A 22,126-nucleotide genomic window follows, 5' to 3' on the forward strand; every position below is an offset into this window, starting at 1 on the left:
TCCTGAAATGTATTTTTGTTAACCCTCTTGTTATTTTACACCTAGTTCCACATCCATGCATAAACGCTTCTTTTATATTCTGGACTGATTTATGTATCGACATTTCCTCAGGTCTCGACAAAAGTGACTACTTTTGGTGTCCTGCCATCGTACCAAAGCTGCGTCTTCTTGTGTATGGTTTTTCTTCGTCTTCTATGGTTGTCCCGTCTCATAGTTCATGTTTTGAATGTATTGTAAGATTGGATATCAAATAGCATCATGTCAGACTCTGCAATTTTCCTTCAGTTATTTGTTTCAATTATATGTCATTGTGGCTGGTTTGTCAGAATCTATGGTTTGTTCGTTTTTCTGTTTCAATTATATGTCATTGTCTCCTTTGTTTGATATGGACAAGAATTTATGGCCGAAATGATGTAAAAATAGCGACGAATATTTTAAGCTGAATTTTGCGATCATTACAGTTCGTCGCTAATTTGCGACGAATACATTTTGCGACGAATTTTGCGACAATTTTGCGACGAATTTTGCGACGATTTGCGACAAAATTTGCGACGAATTTTGCGACGAAATTTGTGACGAATTTTGCGACGAAATTTGCGACGAATTTTGCGACGGATAGCGTTCGTCGCAAATTTGCGATGAAATATTTGCGACGAATTTTGCGACGGATTGTATTCGTGGCTAATTTTGCGACTAACTTTTGCGACGAATTTATTTTCATTTTCGTCGAACTTTTAAATTTTCCGTCGCAAAATTTTGCGACGACCTAGTAGCGACGGAATTTTTTCCGTCGCAAAATTCGTCATAAATTCGATTTGCGACGGATTTTTCCAAATTTTCCGTCGCAAATTTCGTCGCTAATCCGGTGTTTTTTTGTAGTGTCACTATTCGTTTTGACTCACACAAGATACCTCATGGAAAGACCATGAAATAGCATTTGAGGTAGATATCGAATATGATAAGTAAGCTGAAGGATGCTGGTCACATACTCACTAATGAACAGCAAATGCAGGCAATAATCCGCTCCATGCCTCAAAGCTGGGAGCACATGAAGATCCAGTTGACCCATAATGAGGGTATTAAGAGCTTCAAGGATGCTATGTAGCATCTTGAGCTGGAAGAGGATCGCCTCCTGGTGGCTAAGCCAGAAATCAACATTTACTTTCCTGGTTCTACCTCGCATGGAGTTTTGGGCTCCAAGCGGAAGCATTCTGCTGGGTCAAAAAATTATAAAGACAAGAGCTAATCCAATGGGAGAAAGGAAAGCGTCCTTTCAAGAAGAACATTTCAAGAGTGAAGTGTTATAATTGTGGCAAGAAGGGTCACTTTGCTCGCGACTGTGGCGAGCCAAAGAATGTAGAAATCCTTAGCAATCATGAAAGTGCTACTTATGTGTCTACTTCAGTCTTTCTGACCGAATCTAATTCTTTTTGGACTGTAGACTCGGGAGTACAGACTATGTAGCGAAGGACAGAGAAGTCTTAGTGGAGTTCCGACGAGTTCCACAAGGAACGAACTGAATATACGTGAGGAACAATTCCAGAGTGGAGGTCAGAGGCTAATTACTTACAATTGTTACGGGTTGGGCTAGATTGGGGAGATTAGATATCAAGGTCCTCGGATAAAAGTGCACAACAAAAACTCAGTGGATTATTATGGTGAGTTAATGGATCAACGGTCCTTGAACTTTTAATTTGTTCAATGCAATTTCTGAACTTTAGCCCAATGTTCAATGTGGTCCTTGAACTTTTAATTTGTTCAATGTCATCCCTAAACTTTTGGTACATGTTCAATTTAGTTCCTGAACTATATAAAAATATTTAATGTAGTCCTTATCTCATGGATTTTTGTATCTATTTAATTCATGTATCTCATGGATTCTTGTATCTATTTAATTTATAGTTCATGTATCATTTTTGTACATGAATTCTAAAACTCTATAAATAGATTTGAAATTCTTCATTCCAAGCATCACCAAAAACACCTACATCTCCTCATTTCAATTTTCTCTAAGTGTGCCGGTTTCAAAAAGTGTTCAACAAAATCCTATTTTCATATTGCTAATTCAAACGGATTTAAGGTGTTGTATCTAGGGAGGCATAATTCGTGAAGCTGCTTAGCATTATTGGCAGGGACTAATCATTTTAAGAAGATTCAATTAGTCATACCTTACTTCCTGTTTAATTTTGTTGTTTACTCTTTGATTTGGTCATTGTTATAGCTGTTATCTTCTTCTCAAATTTATTATATATCTGGAAAGTATAATACGTAATTTCTTCTTTATTTCCAACATTTTACACTGTAACAAACATGAAGATAATCCCACTATCAATTCCGATCATCTCATTAGTTAAATTAAAAATAGGAGGTCATTATATGTCATCATCTATTTATCTTTTCCTTTCAATATCATGGATATTACAACATTTGACTCTGGCAATCCCGTCGAACACAAATAGACCCTTTTTGTCAACTTGAATCGCATAGGGATTCACCAACTGGATAACATGCATTATTTATGTGTAGGAAAATTACTCAATTAGTCGTAAACTTATTGTACGATATCAATTCATTACTAAACTTTTCAAGTTTGTCAATTCAGTCTTAAACTTTTGAAATTTGATGTGGCTTCAAGTTTTGGTTGGAAATGTTTCTTTTATAATATAAGGTGACCGGCGACATGCCGGTTGATAGAAATATGTGATATTACTCTATCATAAAGACTCGAATTCCATCTTCCGGAAACCCTAACGAGAAATCAAAACCTAGCATCGTCTCTCCCAACCCTGGGGTCGGAGTCTTAGGATGGAAGTCCATGGGTTTCATCATCCCAAGGGATGTTTTTCTAGTCCCACTTTTAATGCTTCAAAAGATGAAATCTGGCAGCACAAGAGCTAACAGTTCACACACCGAGTGCCCATACAATGTCTTTTCATTTGGGGATAATTACCCAAATAGTCTCTGAAATTTTAATTTGTTTAATGTGAGCCCTAAAATTTAGCCCAATGTGAATGTGGTCCCTGAACTTTTGGTAAATGTGTAATCTAGTCGCTAAACTATATAAAAATATCCAATGTCATCGTTTTATCAAAAATTCAAGTTCGGGGACTATATTGAATAAATTTAAAATTCATGAACGACACTGCACATTGGGCTAAAATTTAGATACCACACTGAACAAATTAAAAGTTTAGGGGACGACATTACATACCGAATTAGAGTTCGAGAACCATTTGTGTTATTTTTCGATTCACTCAATATTTTCTCATTGTAAAGAAATGAGAAAAGAACTGGAGATGCGACGTCCACAATGGACAAAATGCACCATAAAGTCATGTCAGGATATGATTCTCTGCTCCAATATGGTGGATGGTGCTTGCTTTTGGCAAATGAGGTGAGCGGTTTCAGGTTCCACCTGAAACCTACTCTCGAGTACAGGCTTCTCATTTTTTGAAACATAAAACCTACTCGTCGGAACCTGCAATCTATCTTGTTACAGGTTCCAAAGTAGATTTCAGGGTCTAACAGATTATTTTTTTAATTTCATTTTTAGTTAAACAAAACGAAAATGAACGCAACAATATTGAATAAGCTTGTCATTCACCAAAGAGAATATAAAAGACTAGTTTTCTTGGTATTTCGGTTCAAATAAATATAATTAAAATGAGAAGACATTGCGTGAATCGGTACTAAGGGTGAATGATTGCATATTCCATACAGGTTCCATTTGAAACCTTCCCATGAGAATAAGTTCCTTATTTTTTGGAACCTAGAACTTACCATGTCACAAGTTCCAGGATCGATTCCAAGATCTACCGAGGTTCCATCTGTATTATTAATTTAACAATTACAGTGAATCATCATCTTTAATGACTATCACTTGCTACTATGATTCACTGACCACAACTTATATTTAAACACACGAAGAATATGACACATTAACAAGTCATAAAATGAAAGCGCAAACTTGTGGTTCCAAATTATATGCTCATCATCTAACGTCATGAAACATCGTTTGATCACGCAAAGACATAAACCAAGAACAAACACAAAAAACTTGTTTAGGTTCTAGGTAGAACTTGGAACCTACCCGTTGAAACGAGTTCCTCAATTTTTGGAACCTGGAACCTACCTTGCATACCTTGAAACCTGAAACCTACAGGTTCTTACTAGTCAAGTTCTTAGGTTCCGGGTTCTACCTTGAAACCATGCTCATCCCTAATGGGAAGTCCTTTTCACCAAGGGAAAACTTGTCCAAGAGCTATGGCAAATCGATGAATAGGTTCATTTCCATTGCAATCATGATCATGCATCAACACTACATTATTGAGGTACAATTTCACCCTGTAAACTGAGAAAATAATTGAGGACCCTACGCCTTAATTTTCTGGCATGTGATGATGATAATAAAAAAAAATGTATGTATCCGTTCTAATGTGAATAGAGGATATGTCGCACCCGAATCAAGCCTTTTAACACCCAACACACTTTTGGAGGGTTGAGGTAAATGATGCTTAAGGATAGAAGCGAGTCAAGTTGTTAGTAAGCTGCTTGATCTCATCGGTATATTGCTCAAGCTCCACTTGATTCTAAAACCAAATTTGGTTAGGAAGCCCGACTACGCAACGGAGTTGAGCTCCAGTATGAAAATAGTTTACTCGAGCATGCCGCGGTTCTAATCAAGAAATTGAATTTTTATTTGTACTTACTATATTTACACGTCTAATAATTCATGTACCATCAATGGCTGCATAAATTGTTTGCCAATAATATACTTATGTTGAGATTTTTTGTGTTCAATTCACAAACATTGTTTCAGTTCATCTTATTACTTTATTTAAAAAAATAGCTAAGGCTAAACCAAAAGAGAAAAATCTTGATGGCTGAAATCCCTGCCAAGGCATTTTATATTCATTGAATTCCACAATGCCTATTTGCTTCTTGCACATAAGACCACCTGCTCCTGGACAAGGAGGTACAAATCCTACTATGTCCCCACCAAAAAAAAGAAAAGAAGAAAAAAGACAGAATAAGAAGAAAAGAAAGAAGAGCATCATATGAGAAGCATCACGAAGTAGCATTCAATCACTTGGTGAACTCAATCACTCCCAATGCAAACACAGCTCGGGCAGCGACCTCAAAGCCCGTGAATCCAGCTCCTTTGCACAAGTACTCGAACTGCTTCTCGGTTCTCTCCTTCCCTCCCGGCTGGATCAGCATGGCGTTGTCGAGAAGCGACACGTATCGAGCTGCCATCGTCTCCTCCGGCTCGTCGTCCGGTATTATGAAGTTGATCACGATCACCTTCCCATTCGCCGGCAACACCTAGTAACAGTTCTTCAAGAACTTTATGCACGACTCGTCGCTCCAATTATGGCACGTGCCCTGCCCAATTTGCAAAGTCATATGAAGTTAGGACACAGCTCGCAAAGTCAACTTCAATTTGAGTAGTATAATTTATGGGAAGGATTCGATTAGCTCGCCTTAATCATGATCACGTCTCCCTCCGGGACACTCACCAACATATCCCCTCCGACATGCTTCACGCCTGCATGCCATTTTTACCGAAGTTATAATAGGCCTAATTCGGGGACAATAATGCCTCTAATTTTTGCAAACATGATTTCGTGCTAAATAGTTTTAACCGATATAAATGCAACTAAGCTGGGGAAGTTTGTGATATTTAATGTACCAGGATAGGAAGAAGCGTGTTTGATGACTTGGGACAAATCAAAGTTGATGCCCTTGATCGAGGGGTACTTCGAGAAGATCATGTTAAGGGTTGCACCTTTTCCACCGCCAACGTCAACCAGAGTTGCTATCCCGTCGAATCCGTGATAGACCTCAAGGATCTTCCTTGTGTGCGTCACGGAGAGACCGGCCATTGCGTCGTTGAAGTACTTGTTCATGGACGAGTCCTCCTTCATGTACTGGAATATGGACTTGCCATGGACCTTTGGAACAAGTTGCCTCCTCCTCCCACAATTGCTTCCTTGACTTGGAGCCTATAATTGCCAAAAAAGGAAAGAAGGATTTGTTTGATTCAATTAATTGCTCAATCTAGTTTCCTCTTGTTGTGTATTACGATGATAGTATATCTTAAGCCTGTCCCACATGATTTCTTTCAAATGATAGATAGGTCATGTATTCACAGATTAAGGAATTAAGACTCGATTTACTTTTTAATTACACAACTAGAGAAACTAAATAATATTCTGATATCAAGCCAAAGTCGTGGACGGAAATTTCCACTCACCAGACGTCAATGGTGGCTCGGTGGAAGGTGAAGAGAGAGAGCGACCCGACGGAACCGCCATCCTCATCCTTGATGTAGTACTTACCAACCGGTGATATCACGTACCGCCTCTCCACTGTCCTCCCGTCGTCCACCGTCTCAGATTTGTACGTGAGGAGCGAGTGGCTAGCAAGGCAACGAAGGACCCGGTCGACGATCTCGGGCAACTCGGGGGTCCGGGCCAGGAGGTGGGCAACCACCTCGGCGGGCGACACGTACACCCCGGGGCCTGCCCGGGCTATGATCCCAAAGAGGTTGAGCTCGACAGCGGCGTGCAGGATCCTTGGGAAGACTCGATAGCTAGAGTACAAGAGGACTTTGAGGCATGGGTCTTCTTCTTCATGGAAGGGTTTCATTTGGTTTTGAGTGGAACTCATTTTTCGCTTTCTATGCTTTTGTGTTGGACAACGTTTGGATAGGGACTCGGTTGCTTCCTGAGGATATGAATCGACGAAGGAAGTGATTCACAAACTGTGGTAGGATTGCATATGGCGATGGGCACTTATAATCAAAGGTGGAACATGTGGTTTTGGACTTGTTATACGAGCTAGCAGAAGAAGAGTTGCCACGGCCTGCGAAAGTCGGACGAATGAGTGAGTGATCGATGTCTCTCTATGAAATGAGTGAGAGACCTTGCAAGTTTTCTGGGAAAAGTTTGGAAGGATAGAAAGGGGAGAGAAAATTGGCGATGATAGAAAAGAAGGTGGATCGAGACCCAAGGGAGCCGAAATAATTTTGCCGCTTGTGAACGCCTCTAAATTACACCATCTTTTGACAAAGTAACCTCCTAATACGCGCTAAGAAGGAAAATTTTTTTAATCATTCCTAAATTTATTGTACGAATATCACTTCAATTCTAAACTTTCTATTTTTGCAAATTTAGTCGTAAACCTTTGCTAGAAATTCAAATACAGTCCATTCGATTAATTTTTGTCGGAAATCACTAATGTAGCGGTTCGGTCATCACCGGCCGTACTACGTGGCACATCGCCACGTCAGCGACTTTCGGGCTAAATTGATCGGAAACATTACATTGAAATTTCATGCAAAAGATTATGATTTAATTAAAAATTAAAAATTAAAAATTTTATGACTAAATTAATGTTCATATCAAAAAAATGATAAGCTAAGAGTGACGGTACAGTCTGCACCACATATTTTGCCATGACTTGCTTGTCCAGTCTCCTTTGGATAACAAGAAGGATCCCCCTCGGTGAATTGACATTGGGTACTTGAGGCCCCATGTCCCGCATTGCTCTGCTCTGTTCCCGCTACTCTCTGTCTTCTCTCAATGGAAACGAAAGAAATAATTGAAGGGAAAATCACAAATGATCCCTGAACTTTGGCCTTATGTATAATGTGATCCCTAAATTTTCAATTTGTTTAATGTAATCTCTGAACTTTGGCTCAATATGCAATGCAATCCCTGAACTTTTAATTTGTTCAATTTGATCCGTGAACTTTTGACACATGTTCAAACTACTCCCCGGACTAGTTGAAAATGTTCAATGTTGCACATTGGGCAAAAGCTCACGGACCATTTATGTTATTATCCCATAAATGAATGAAGAACAGAAAACATAAAATAGAAATCTTAAGTCAGTTGCAACTTCAGAGTGCCAAATGAAACTATTGTTATTGACCAAGAAGAAGAAGAAGAAATACACTCTCCTCACCTTTTTTATTACAATCGCGCCAACGAACTCAGAAAGAAAAAAAAACATAGCTTCTTTCCTTCTTGATCTCCCATGTCACGCCCCGACCCTCGAGCGCGCTAACATCCCACCACAGTCGTTATAAATGCAACGTCCTAGGACGCGTCACCGACCCAATCAAATCATTAACAATTAAATGCATGCGGAAGCGAACTTAATCCACCCAATCACAACAACAGAGATAGTCGGGAAAACACACCACAATAAAAATAACTTCATCAACAAAACATCGGGTTAACATAATACAAGTCCACCATGCAAACCTTCCCGATTACAACCACAAAGGCAGGGGGTTAACCTAGCTCCTCTATCTACGAGGACAATCTCAATAAGTGTTCCTCCTCAAAACAGTCGGTTCCAATAGAACGCGACGCATACTCATACCTGAGCACCCGAAAAATGATTAACAACAACGAGTGAGATAAATCTCAGCGAGTTAACGACCTAAGCCCCTGACTAGGAGGTCAACCCATCTCGGATGCACCTAAAACATGCAACTCAGCCCGACGTACACAAGATGCCATCACACAATCGTAGGTAACCTTACCTTGCCTTGGCACACGCCCTGCACGTTATAACATCATGTACCATAATAATTCCATAAGCATATAAGGCAGTCAGAATACGCAGCAACTTTTCCATGCACAATGCATCCACACGTGTCCCGATTATAAGGTGAAACCGCTTCGGCCCGTCCCATACCGTGCCTCACAATTTCATCCCATAATCAAGCGCAATGCCACCACAATCTTTCATCCGTATTCCGATTACTACCGCCACACAGGGCACGGCACAACCTGCGTTATTCGCATCAGGTTGGCGATCTTTCGGCATAACCGGGCATCGTCCGACCCCATCGGGCACGGCATCGTCTCACCCGACCACAATGACGGCATATCCCATAAATGGGTTCATTCCGAATCTTATTCTCGAATGACTACGTCTCCCCTGCTACCAGCGACGGCTTCCAATTACCAAATTGGGGACACCCGTTAAGGCCATAGTCAAACCCCAGGTTGGCGGTCATCCAGTAAAACCGGGCACGAAAGGAACCTTTAGGTGATCATACACACATAGCCGTCACTCAAGTCCCATTGTTATCTTTCTCAATTAGCCAATGCAGACAGGATCCGTGCTAATACGATAAAATGTTGCAGTAAAAATGCACTAAAATAATCACACGTGATTATACACATATCAATAAATTCTCAAACTCGGCATGCTTCTATATTTAAGTATCCACAACATATTTCTCACATAAAACTTAACAAATAAACCCAACACCTCAGGGTTTATTAATTAAATTCACACAATTCTATATTTAATAATAATCAGTCAATTCAATTCAACATACATACCAATATATAAGGCAAAATTCCAACTTAGGCATCACAATTTAAGCCTAAAATAACCACAATTTAATTTCGGAATTTCCACAAAAATATTAATAAAATAATAATATTTTAAATTTCGAAAATTAATAAAATATTAATATTTTAAATTTCGAAAATTAATAAAATATTAATATTTTAATTCCGAAAATTCATTTAATTAATAATTAAATATTTATTAAAAAAATAATCTGATAACTTATCGTCAAATCCTCGATAGCTTATCGCATAATTGACGATAGCTTATCAATAAAACCTCGATAGCCTATCGCGTTTTCTCGATAACTTATCGAGTCCACTTATCACTTATCGCGATAGCTTATCAACTAATCCTTAATTAATAAGTACTAAACATAATTAATTTAAACTAACTCATCCTAATCAAGTTTAACATACTAATCAAGGGATTAGGGCGATAACTCACCCAATTGAAATTCCGAAGACACCGGCACGTCGGCGGCGGCGAGGGCTATGCGTTGCACTGTCCGAAAACGACACAGAACGACCACGGCGGCTGGGTCTTGGCTGGACAGCAGCTGTGGGTGGCTGTTTTAGCTCGGCGGGGCTCGGTTGAACGGCGAAAGTAGCTCGGATGGGTGGCATAGGGCTCTGGGCGAACACAGCAAGCTGCTGGTGGTTCTGTGATGGTGCACGGCAGCAAGAACAGCAGCCCAAAGGCTGTTCTGCTGTGGCCAAATGAGGAAAGAAACAAGGAAGGAAAAGAAGGGAAGTTGGCGTGGAGGAGAGAGAGGAGAGAGAGAAGTGAGAGCAAAGTGAGAAAATGAGAGACAAGAGAGAGATATTTCTCTTCATCAATGCCATCCCCCAAAGTCTTCATCATCATGAAATTTTCCCTAAAGTCTTCTCTCATTAAACTCCTTTGTCTCTTGGTCATAAATGCAAAGAAGGGTATTTTGGTAATTTCACCAAGGTATAAAAATACTTACACGTATACGAGCTAGAATTTTGTACGGGCTCGTATAAATCAAGTTTGGGCTCAAACGCATAAGGAATGGGCTTCAAAATACTATCGGGCTCAAACTTGGGCTTGAAAATAGAAAATGGGCTTAGTGGGCTTCATTGGGCCCACTTGGGCTTGTCTTGGGCCCAAATGGCCGAACCACATTGGGCTTCAGGCCCAATGTGCCTTTGTCCGGCCCACTTCCTCGTGGGCTCCAAATTCTCGGCCGTTAATCCTTTTCCGAGAATTCCGAGCAAATCGATAAATCGGAGAATTAACGAGGCGACGTCCAATAGTTTAGTCTTGAAATCCTCAAAAGATCGAAATCCAATTTCAGACTCTAATTCATGATCAAAATCGATCGATTACGATTTTAGTATATCTCAAACTAACGGGCGGCTTGTAGGAGTTACGCGTATTCGACCCGTGGTTGACTTAATATCAATACACGTTTAAGTTTTCTCGAGCCATGAATGATCTCGGTTGTCATGTAATTGCGAGGGGTCAATCGCTAGTTTCGAAGTACACGATCGTTAGGAATTGGTTTTGGGTCGTTCGCAATCCATACAATGGTCAGGCGGAATCACCTGCGATCCGATTGTATATTATTGGCGAAACATTCTATAACCGTTTCTTGATCGGTCTATAATGGCTCAAAATTGTCCCTCGTCAATCCTTATGGTCGAATTGTCAATCCGTGGTCGAGTTCTCAAGTCGTGCGTACTTAATTCCTTAATAGCTTTTCCCTAATGGTTAGTCTCTCATGAGTGATCAATTCAGAGCGAGATTTACTAACAGTGCATCGATGAATAATCACTTTATTATATTCCGAATAGGGTCGAAATTTGAAGATGTCACATCCCAACTCAAAAATCGTATTCTAATAGACTTGTATGATCTCAGAACTTACAAAAAGAAAGAGAAATTATAAGTATTTCCCTTGGCTTGAATAGCTCGACAAAAGTCAGAAAAAGCACAGCTAAAATTAATGGAAGAAATGAACGCTGGCCAATAATTTCCGCAAGCCAAGACTGAGTAATCGTGGATCCAAGCGACGTCGTGCACGGCGAGGGCGTTGGAGGAGAAGAGGTCGGGCTCGAGGAGAGGGCAGCCGTCGAGGTTGAAGTTAGAGGGAGAGCAGCCAGTGATGAGGATGGAGTTGTGGGCAGGAGGGTCGGCTGACAAGAGCCTGTGCTCAAGAGCTTGAGTTACGAGAAGGCGAGGTGTTGAGGGACGACGTTGAAGAGGGGAGAGAGAGAGACGGTCCTTGGGAAGGCGACAGCCTGAGCTCACTGATTCCATATTTGCTCCATGTCTCTTTATTCTGTAGGTTCTAGTTGCCAATTGCATCTCCATGGAGTGTGGTAGAAAAGGCACTCTTATTCACAAGGAATAACGGTGCCGTTAGCTTAGCACCACCCTTGGTACAATAATTTTAAGATTGATTGGACAATTTTCCTGTCCTGAGAATTAAAACACCTACCATGAGTGTTGACTAATCTCAGGATTAAGTTATACAAAGCAAGCAATACCCTCTTATTTAGACTTTTATGTTGTACGGTCCAACTGTTTAAGCCTCCAAAAAGTGAGTACCCATTGATAAATCAAGCCATACATCCTCTTCTATCGAACATGGGATTGAGGCTTACAGCAAGTCACTTTCGAAAGAGATGATTTTAATGCATTGTATTCATGAGATGACAAGAAATCCTTCTTGATCGATTGACCAAGGGAAATATTAAATCTAAGTGCCTTGATTGAAACTGAAGAGTCAAGTGACAGCAAACTTGAATGACTTATTGAAAAAAATTCTAAAGGTTTTGTGATCTCTTTAGGGGTGAGAAATGATTTAGATCCAATCTGGGAACTGGCAATAACTGGCTTGGCCGGTTTAGCCTTCGGTCGATTTCAAAAAGAACTTGGTTGGCTCACAAGTGAAATACTAGGGATGCCATCAATTTTGATTCGGTTCTTGAGTTTAGGGTTGGACCCATCGGATCAAACCATGAACCGAACCAACCAGTTTGTTTCCAAGGTAGAACCAATTTTAAACCAGTTAAGACTAGATTTTTATGAAATTTTTTGTTTTATTAACAACTACAAACTCAAAGAAATCAAAAGGTCCACAATCTACTCAGTCATTCTAGTATTTTCCCTCTCTTTTGGTCCCATCAATTTCACCCAAAAACAAGGAAAATAGATAGAGGGGTTGGCTCCAGGTCCACTTGAGAACTGGCCGGTTTGGTTTCAGGCCAGTTCCAAGGAGGACGGTTTGTTTCCAAGTTTCAGGTTTTCTTGAATCGATCCCCAGTTCAATTCTTTTATTCCAAAGATAAATACAGAAACCGTGGACCTATTTGAAAATAAGAATATTTGATCCCATACACAAATGAAATATTTTATCCTCAATCCTAACTTAAAGTCCTTCCTCCACAACAATATGAAAAGATTGTCTTTTTGCAAGCTAACATTTTGAGTATACCTATATATGATAACCCAAGTAATTATATGGTCAAGGCATCGTGTCTCCTGAGACTTTCATCGTTGGATCTAAAAGCAATAGTTTTCAACCGTCCACGCTGAGATTTGTTGAATCATTGAGATTTGTTGCATTTCAATCCAACAGTGCAAGTCCTAGGAGACGTGATCCTTTTTTAGGACCATAGACTTATCCTGATAATCCACCTAAAAATCATCACTATACAGCGTGCATTTTCATCCAGTTAACTTGATCACATGGGGTGCAAAGTATCTAGACGTACAAACCATAAGTGAGCATTATTGACACCTAAATTTTAGCTCATAGATCAATCACTCATCAAATGAGAAAACTAAAAATCGAACTCAACCTCTAAGCAAAAATTTCAATATTGCATGCTTTGCATTTAGATTATATATTACATTTCGCATCCGTTATTGCATTTTATAATTAATACATGTCACAAAGCTCATCTTAAATAAGTTATTAAGCTCTCCCAATTCAACGATAGTGGGGATGTAAGAGGATCCAAGAGTCTTAGAAAGAAAGAATCATACATAAAGTGCAAACGACAGCTCGTATTTCTAGCACACTCCATTGTATGATTATATTTCTTGCAATTATCACGTAGGCCGGCAGTTTCTTGATCATGAAATAGCCCGTGCGGCGCTTGGTGGATCTTTTACCCTAGGCCAACCCTCATTCTATAGTTATTCCAAAGAACAATATGGTGAATAGTTTCCTCGTATCGGATCGTACCATGCCCAGACGTCTAATCCATCGAGTCGAGCGAGACACGCAGATCTATTTAAGTACGACAACTGATTTTGACCTATCATGACCTCATCAGGAGAGCGAAACCAGCTTCCGATCAATTTGTGCATGGGAGGCCAACCCCACCTTGAGAGTTCCTAAGAATAAATTCATTACATCCTGGAACTCTTAGAACCAACCGTTCTAACACTATTTCCACGACCCAGTAGTATTCATCCCTTTTGCATCCTTACTCTTCACCCGATAACCCCGACCACTACTCACAAGGGTACGTCCATGACATTCACCGCTACTCAATTCCTCAACGTCCTCGTTGCAGCTATTATGTCGCTTCCCTGCATCACTTCTTGACCATCAACGCCACTTTTTCAGGACTTACACGAGTGATGGACGCTCGCCCAACATAATAACTTCACTCCACTAGGGGCTTTTCTTGATCAGAGCCATTCAGCACCTTCGGTCACTTGTACTTTCTCTGACAAGTGTGGCATATTTAGCCAACTGCACCATTTTTGGCACTTCACCTACTTCAGTTTCTCATTATCTCAGCAGACCAATAGAGATTTCTCTTCTTGTTGATAACGTGGTAGCAGACCCATCTTAAGATTCGTCAAATTGATCTAGGAACATTTTCCCTATTCAATGAGGAATCGGTTCTTTGTTGTGCCCCCATTGTCATCCTAGAAGCTGGTCGAGAGCTGCTCTTTGTCCGAACATCTTTTGGCCCTGGCTCACTCTCTGCCCTTGTAGAACCACATAGACCACAGATTTTATTCGACTCAACTCACCTACTGGAGGGACCCTACTCTAATACCATCTATCACGGGCCAGTAGTTCCTTGGTCGCAAAATAGCCCATGCGACGCCTGGAGGGTCGTTCACACCAGGCTAGCTCTCGTTCTATAATTGTTTCAGAGAATAATACGGTGAATAGTTTCTTCGTATCGGATCATACTATGTCCAGCATAGCTCATACATATAATCCATTAAGCAAGACACACAAATCTATTTAGGTACAACAACTGGTTTCGGCTTGCCATGACCTTATCAGGAGAGTGGCATCAGCTCCCAACTAGTTTGTGCATGAAAGGCCAATCCTGCCTTCAAAGCTTCTAAGGCTGCGTTTGGTCGTCCGGATTTCTAAATAGGATAGGACTGAATAGGATAGGATAAGAAATCCTGAGATTTCTTCATATCATGTCCACTGTTTGGTGGACTACGGATTTAAAGTCGGATAGGATAATTTTTATTTTTATTTTTATTTTTTGCTATTCATGGGTCCGGAGGAGTCAGTGAAGGAAAAAAAGCCGAGAAATTTTTTTGGTGAAAGCGCATAAGGTGTGAGGATGAAGATGACGGCGAGTGGAGTGTAGGGTTTCTGGAAAAATAGGCATTAGAAATCCTATCCGGGTCTATCCCACCCCCTCCCCCGGATTTTTTTATCCGGGCTATATCCGGTCTATATCCGACCTCATACTATCCTGGACCACCACCAAACACAGGATAGGATAAAACATATCATATCCTGGATTTTATCCGGTCGACCAAACGCAGCCTAAGAGTATACTTATTCCATCATAGAACTCCTAGAACCAACCGTCGTCATACCATTCCCATGACCCAGTTATATTCATCCTTTCTGCATCCTCACTCTTCACCGATAACCCCCGAGCATCACTCACAAGGGTACGCGAGTACGAGAGAATCACGTCCTTGACACAATCATGCACCTTGCTTTAAACCTTTTACCCATGATGTTTGCTATTTATCGATTAGCTCACTTCACAATCACATACTCAGAGATTTAATTCATTGCACAGTCATTCAATTTGTGCAGCCAACATTAACATTTTCCAAAAGGGACTTTCGAACATAGTTTCATCAGTTCTGACAGCTTGCAATGCAATCATGCGCATCCCTCAATTCAGATGACTCGTTTCTCCATCATCACGTTTCGTCTCACAATGAGGCCCAATATATCACCACAATGGGCCATATCGGCTTTTTTGAACCCACGTTGGTCCTGGACAAACCCATCCACGTCAAAGCCCACAAAACAGTTTTCCTGCTAAATTATTTTACCACAGTTTACATGACTTGTAGAGAGGTGATATTTTTGTATATTTCTAGATTCATACTATGTTTGAATGTGTAGGTAAGACCAATTATGAAATTAAAATAATAATCCAACTTTGAATTTTAGATGTTGTGGATGTGAGAGGTTTAGATTAAACAGTTTTAGAGATTATGGGTGTATGCAATCATCTTATCTACCGAAGAACTTGTCCTTCCAATGTCCGATCTAACATACAATAATGAGTAGAAAGTGGATACAGGTTTTCACGAAATTTTCAAATAAAATATTCAAGATAAAAATTAATAGAGAGTTGTCTTTATCCATAAAGAAAATGACACAAATGATAGTTGAACTATTTTCAGTGTCAAATATGATCTCCAAACTTTTCTTTTTCAAATTTAGTCCATGAACTTTCAAAACCAGCTCGACGTGATCTTTCCGATAAAAATTTTAACAGCCTTAGGTGATGTGAACGATCAAACTGTTAATTTTGATGTATATAATCCATGGATCGTTCATGTCACACCTCTCTCTTTCCCTAAATAGAAAATTACCCCCACACCTACCACCACTTCAACCCGCTATTGTGTATTGTCATCATCCATCGCCGCCCATGGACTCAAACACCATGGCCGCCGCCGCCGCCGGACTAGACCAGCATGGCCACCACAGCTATAGGGCCCTTCACCACCACCATCAGCATAAGTCCATACCTACAATCTCTCTCCGTTTCTAAGTATCGATGTAGCGCGACCTTGATCTTAATCACAAAGCCTCAAATTTCGGTGGCACGACCTCAAATCGTGGTCGCACAACTCAAATCGTGGGTGTTCGACCTACGCAACAATGGCATGGATGGATTTTTTCTTCGGTGGTGGTTCCTAGTCAAGATGTTGAGTGGAAGGATTGTGACTCATCTTCGTTGTTCAGAAACGGCAACTAATGGCCAAACGATCTCGGTCCACAATTTTAAATTTTCCAATCAATCTTCTTTGAGAAATGCTTTGATAAGGCTAATGTTAGAATATTTACATATTAAAATGCATTCATCTAACAGTTTAAGTTTTTAAAACAGTTGATAGTAATCCCACAAAATCTCACATGATATCACATCGGGAGATCATGAGTTCAAATCACCTCCTCAATTACATATTTTTATGCTTTAGGCTCAAGCCAAAGTCCAATCAATATGCGAAGTGGAGTGTTAGATTATTTATCTATTAAACCATTCATTCATCTAAGAGTTTAAACTTTTAGAACACTAATCCACAAAAGTATTTCAATAAGTACTTTATATTCAACCCTTAGTAAGAATATGTTGCATCAATTATTAAATAGCAGATGCAGTCAAACGGACGATGCGATGGAGGTATACATAAGCCAAAAAAAGGCAAAATTGCAATAAGAAGAACAGTCGATATTCAAAATCTAAATTGATTCTCCAATACTATATTATAAGATTCCTGACGTAAAAACTCAAGTGATCATGAAATGAGTCCACGATATTTATTATATCCACATCGAATTTTCTGATACTGTGATCAACTTCACGAGGGTCTCATTGCATTAAGCATGGGGACAAGAGTCATTTGTGTTAAATGTACACATGAAGATCATGAATTGAATTTGTTTAGAATAGCTAGAAAAGAATGGGGAATTGCGTGAGGAATTCATGTAGGATCGATCAATATATGATCTATATTTTCACCAAAATTACACTAAACACTCATGAAATCCAACTGAATTTCTTGAAAGTCATCTCTCTAGGAACTCCACTAGCATGCACTACTAGACAATCTCCAAGCGTCAAATTGGACCCGCGAAAGAAGAATGCCATGCACCATGACGCAACCACACGAGAGGTTTTGGACGACGAGAGAAAGACAGACAATAAAGCACGTCAACCCTCGACCTTGAACGATCTTTTTTTTCTCTCTTTCTGGATAACATTGAGCAGTATAAGGACAGTAGTGGTGACAAAAACAGTACAAATGCAATCTAAGTGTGCATATTTCGTGGACATTGTTCGAGGACCGATCCGCTTAGGTCGGTATGTTCTCAAACTTGGTCAGCCCTTCACTATATCAGACTCAAAACTCCAGTGTCGTGTCTCTAATGGAACCCCAAGCCGGTTGATTTTGAAAGCTACTTGACAGTTCCGAATTCTCGCCAGATTTGAATTAAGCATCGGCGGCCATCGACTTGGCGGTGGCTCGTGAGTGGAAAATTACGGCCTATCTTCTTCGTGCGCTACCGAGAAAAGTCCTAAGGCGACCTCGCTCGCGCGCACCAGCCGTCAGGCGCCCTCACCTTAAAGGCGTATATATAAGAGGACAGAGTGCTTGATATAGTGGATAAGGTACTCTAAATTAAAGGATGACTTCTTCGAGAGAACTTTTTCTAGGTCGAAGGAAAATTATTAGCTGGAGCGGGGGCAATTCTAACAATTTTAGCTCCCATATAAGCTCTGTCGCTTCTCTAACTACAAGCATCGGCCATATTCGTAGTTTCTCGAACGTGGTCCATAGGTTTACCCTTCTTTGTCAACTAAGTTGGCAGGTGTAAACTTTCTATACGAGGAACCCTATTTTTTATCTGACCCAGCAAAAAGTAAGAAAAGTAATCTGCTGAAAGTTTTGATCCTGTCAAAACCTTATCAATCGGCCAAATGACGGTAGGATGATTTTGAAATAAGAAAACGTATTATATGGGACAAGTAGACCATACCCTCTTGATGTCTGTGAGTTGGTCGGAGAAGCTGGAATCTAACTCTATGCGAAAAGAAAAACACTATGCACCAAACCGAATCAAATGTATAGTTTTTCGACACTCAGTATGAAATGTATCATTCTAAATATGTGATACAACTTGAGACGGAGTGATCTGTTCAAGGATCTCCATCCTAAACCTACAATTATGCAAGTACTGGATAGAGACTAGAGACCATTTCCACCGTCAAAACCAAGGCCTAATATGGCAAGTTGGATAGTAATGCGTGCAACCGCCCCGCTAATACTAGGAGGTGAGAATTGCAGTCCGGTCAACTATGATCTCTTAGGGATTCCAGTATGGTATGCGACTTTTGAAAGGTCAGCTATTCTTTAAAGGGAGTGGAGTCCTTGGGTATTATTACCATTATTGTTATTACCATATATATGCGCGAACCTCTGGAAACTCGTATTCATCAATTAATCGTAATGCAAAATCAACAGAAGCTTGTAAGTTGTAGCTGAAACATTCAATATTCACGTACTTGAGATAATGCATGCAGTCGAAGAGAGAGACGTGGTTATTGTTGGTGGTGGCATTTGCGGCCTAGCAACTGCCCTCGCTCTTCACAGGTCTCTCTACTTAAATCCAGTCGTTTGACTTCAAAATTCAGCTCGTGGTTTTTCACTCATTAAATTCTGTTGGTTGCACTTCAAGTAATGTATTCGAACTTCATTCAGAAGGATATTTTCATACTTGATACATGTAGTTATGCGCTAGATAAAATAACTTTCAGTCATTACCATTCTTATTATTTGATAATAGGTTTGTCTAGCTTTTTTGTTCCAGTAACCTCGATAGTCAATAGCTTCTAAGAGAGAAGGGAATATGCAGGAAGGGCATTGAGAGCTAGGTGTTGGAGAGCTCAGAGTCTCTTCGTTCAGCTGGAGCCGCCATTACCATTCGAACTAACAGATGGCTTGCACTTGACCGTCTCGGTGTCGGCGACAAGATCAGGAAGAATGCCGTGCCTCTTCAAGTGTACGACTCTCTCTTTATTGGTTGCCCTATTTGATACAAAGCATGCATCATCCATGTAAAGGAAAATTCATTTAACAATCCAAAACTACTTTAGTATTCATATTTTGCAAGCCCGACCCTTTCAAACAGCAAAGGAAAATCACCTATCTCAAAAGATTTTTGTCACAAAAAAAATTAATACCGATGTTTTTTTGCAAATAGACTTTTAATAGCTTTATTTACGCTCATTAACACAAAGTCGCCTTCGAAACTAAACTAGGTTTTTATCAACTAGGGGAGTCCTGCTATTGTTTTCTTGTGGCAGAACAATCTCAGACCGCAAGGAGGAAAAGTCCTCCATGGAGAAATGCGTTTAAAACATGAATGATAATTATGAAATTAAAGTTTGCAACTATGTTCTAATAAAACCCATTGCTTCTTTTTGATTTAGCTAACTATATATTACTTAGGTTTCTCTAAATACTAATGGTCGATATGAACAGTAAAACTACTCCCCACTAAAAGTGGGGATTGAAGATTCCACGGCTAATACATCATACATATGACCAATAATCCCGCACTTACTGCGAACCCAAACGACCACCATGTCATTAGACAATCACCAGAACATCCATAATTAAAAGGCAAACTGCATATCTTTTCAACTGCATATATAGCAGTAGAGGATAGAGGCGGAAAGAAATATCAAAAGCTCCATTAAACGAAAAATGAAACCCAATAAGGTGAACCGTATGGAAAACCAGTTCAAAAATACACGACAAAATCCTCACAATAGAAATATTAGGGATCCATCGGCAAAATTAACTCAGCCTAGTGAAAGAAACCAAGTACTTTTCCACCAACATTCTTCCTCCTAGCCTCTTCATGATCCATGATGCCCGCTGAAGTTGTTAACACAATGTAACCAAACTGCAAGTTTCAAAGAGTCACTGAGTTTAGATCAAGAGAAGAAATCAATGGGCTGCAAAATTTTAGTCAAGTTAAGCTAAAGGCATCAGATATATTCTCTGACGGCAGATCAGGCATGATTATCGAGACTGAAGCCCCTCTCAGGTAATGCAGTGATATTACCATCCCATGCAGTCGATGGACTGAATGATGCAAACTGGGCTAGGTAACACCGAGATGAGCAAATACTACATGCCATGAATGACTGATTTTGCAATATTTGAAATTCTTCAGTAAGGGAGAAGTTCGATGCATTAAAAGAAATGAGCTCATCGAAGCTTTGGCCAGTTATCTGCTCGATGGAACGATTCGTTTTGGATTTCACGTGTTGTATATAGAGACTGATCCGGTCACTTCTTTCCCGGTGCTTCAACTTAGTAACGGATCGACATTAAAAGCAAAGGTATATCTTTTTTTTTTTTTTTTTTGGTAAGGTAAGAATATGTATAACTTTCCAAATCACCAAGTACAACCTAAGCCCAAACCAGCTCATGACCATATTAGGACATAGTAATGTCCATACAAGGTCAAGAGGGTCCAGCAGGAACTATATAACAAGCCGAAGGACGGCTAAGAACATGGAAAAAAGAAATAAGAAGACAAAGACAACCAATCCAGCCGCAGATTGGATGGGCGACGCCAAAAACTCCGGCAATCTGCTGAAGAGGGCCCCGGAACAGCCGGGAGCAGCACTACCCAAGCAGCACAAAAGGCGCCGGGAAACCAAAACCACCACAATAAGCCGGGCCAAACCGAACCATGGAGGTGAAGCCCACAACTCCGGAATCCGCTCCAAAAGGCACCAGATCAGCCATAATCGTCATTAATCAAAGGTATATCTATCTCCACTTCAACTATATTATATGAACTTGGGTTCATTAAAAATATCTCTAATTGCTATTGAAAACTGGTGATATCATTTCGTTAATCAACTACATTAGCTAGATTCCACGAAGTTTTCGAATAAGTAATCTCATTGAGAAGCGTCATGCATCTTTGGCAGGTTTTACTAGGATTTGATGGGGTAAACTCGGTTGTGCTGGACTGTCTGGAGATGAACCCTACAAAGGTTTCCTACACATCTGCGGTGAGAGGATTAACCAGTTATCCCAACAGCCACGAGTTCGACAACGTGTTCGCCATTGCCAAGACGGACTGTGTTATATAAGCATCAGTCCCAGTCAATGATAATTTGGTCTATTGGTTTATAACTCGTCTTTGGACCTCCCAAGGTACTCCCAGTGATGAAAATACGATGCAGTTCAATTCTCCCCGTGACTACTATGAAAGAATCATAGAAACTTTTGAAACTCCCATTAAATAATGTTCATTAAAGTGTGATATACCATGTTATCGACCTAACGTATTGTATGTGTCACACCCCAAACTCAACAAGAATAAGGGCATGACACGGCCATCCTTTAACAAAAGGACGCAGCCTAAACATAACCAAAACTCACATGATATCAAAATATATGCAACCACATATATACATGATATAAAGTTTATTTGGTTACAATATCAGAGTTAACTACAATCCACCAAAAAAGCTAAGTACATTAAGCTCCACATCCATGTGTAACTCATACCAAAAAGTCCCAACTATCAAAATGTTCTCCCCGACACCGGAACTCTCACGCCTATTAGCGTCTCGGTGAAGAACCTGAAAAACAAGTTAGATGAGAGGAATGAGCTACCACGGCTCAGTGAGTAATACATTTCTTCTAAGTAGATCGA

General features: G+C 40.1%; 1 pseudogene; it reads right to left on the minus strand.

Moving 5' to 3' along the window:
- Nucleotides 1-4,850: 4,850 nt before the first annotated feature.
- Nucleotides 4,851-6,769, minus strand: LOC115686798 (isoliquiritigenin 2'-O-methyltransferase-like; annotated as a pseudogene).
- Nucleotides 6,770-22,126: the final 15,357 nt, after the last annotated feature.

The sequence above is a fragment of the Syzygium oleosum genome, unplaced genomic scaffold (genome assembly GCF_021117445.2).
Source record: "Syzygium oleosum isolate NSW1041296 unplaced genomic scaffold, Sole_v2.1 Sole_v2.02, whole genome shotgun sequence".
In the NCBI taxonomy this organism is placed as follows: Eukaryota; Viridiplantae; Streptophyta; class Magnoliopsida; order Myrtales; family Myrtaceae; genus Syzygium; species Syzygium oleosum.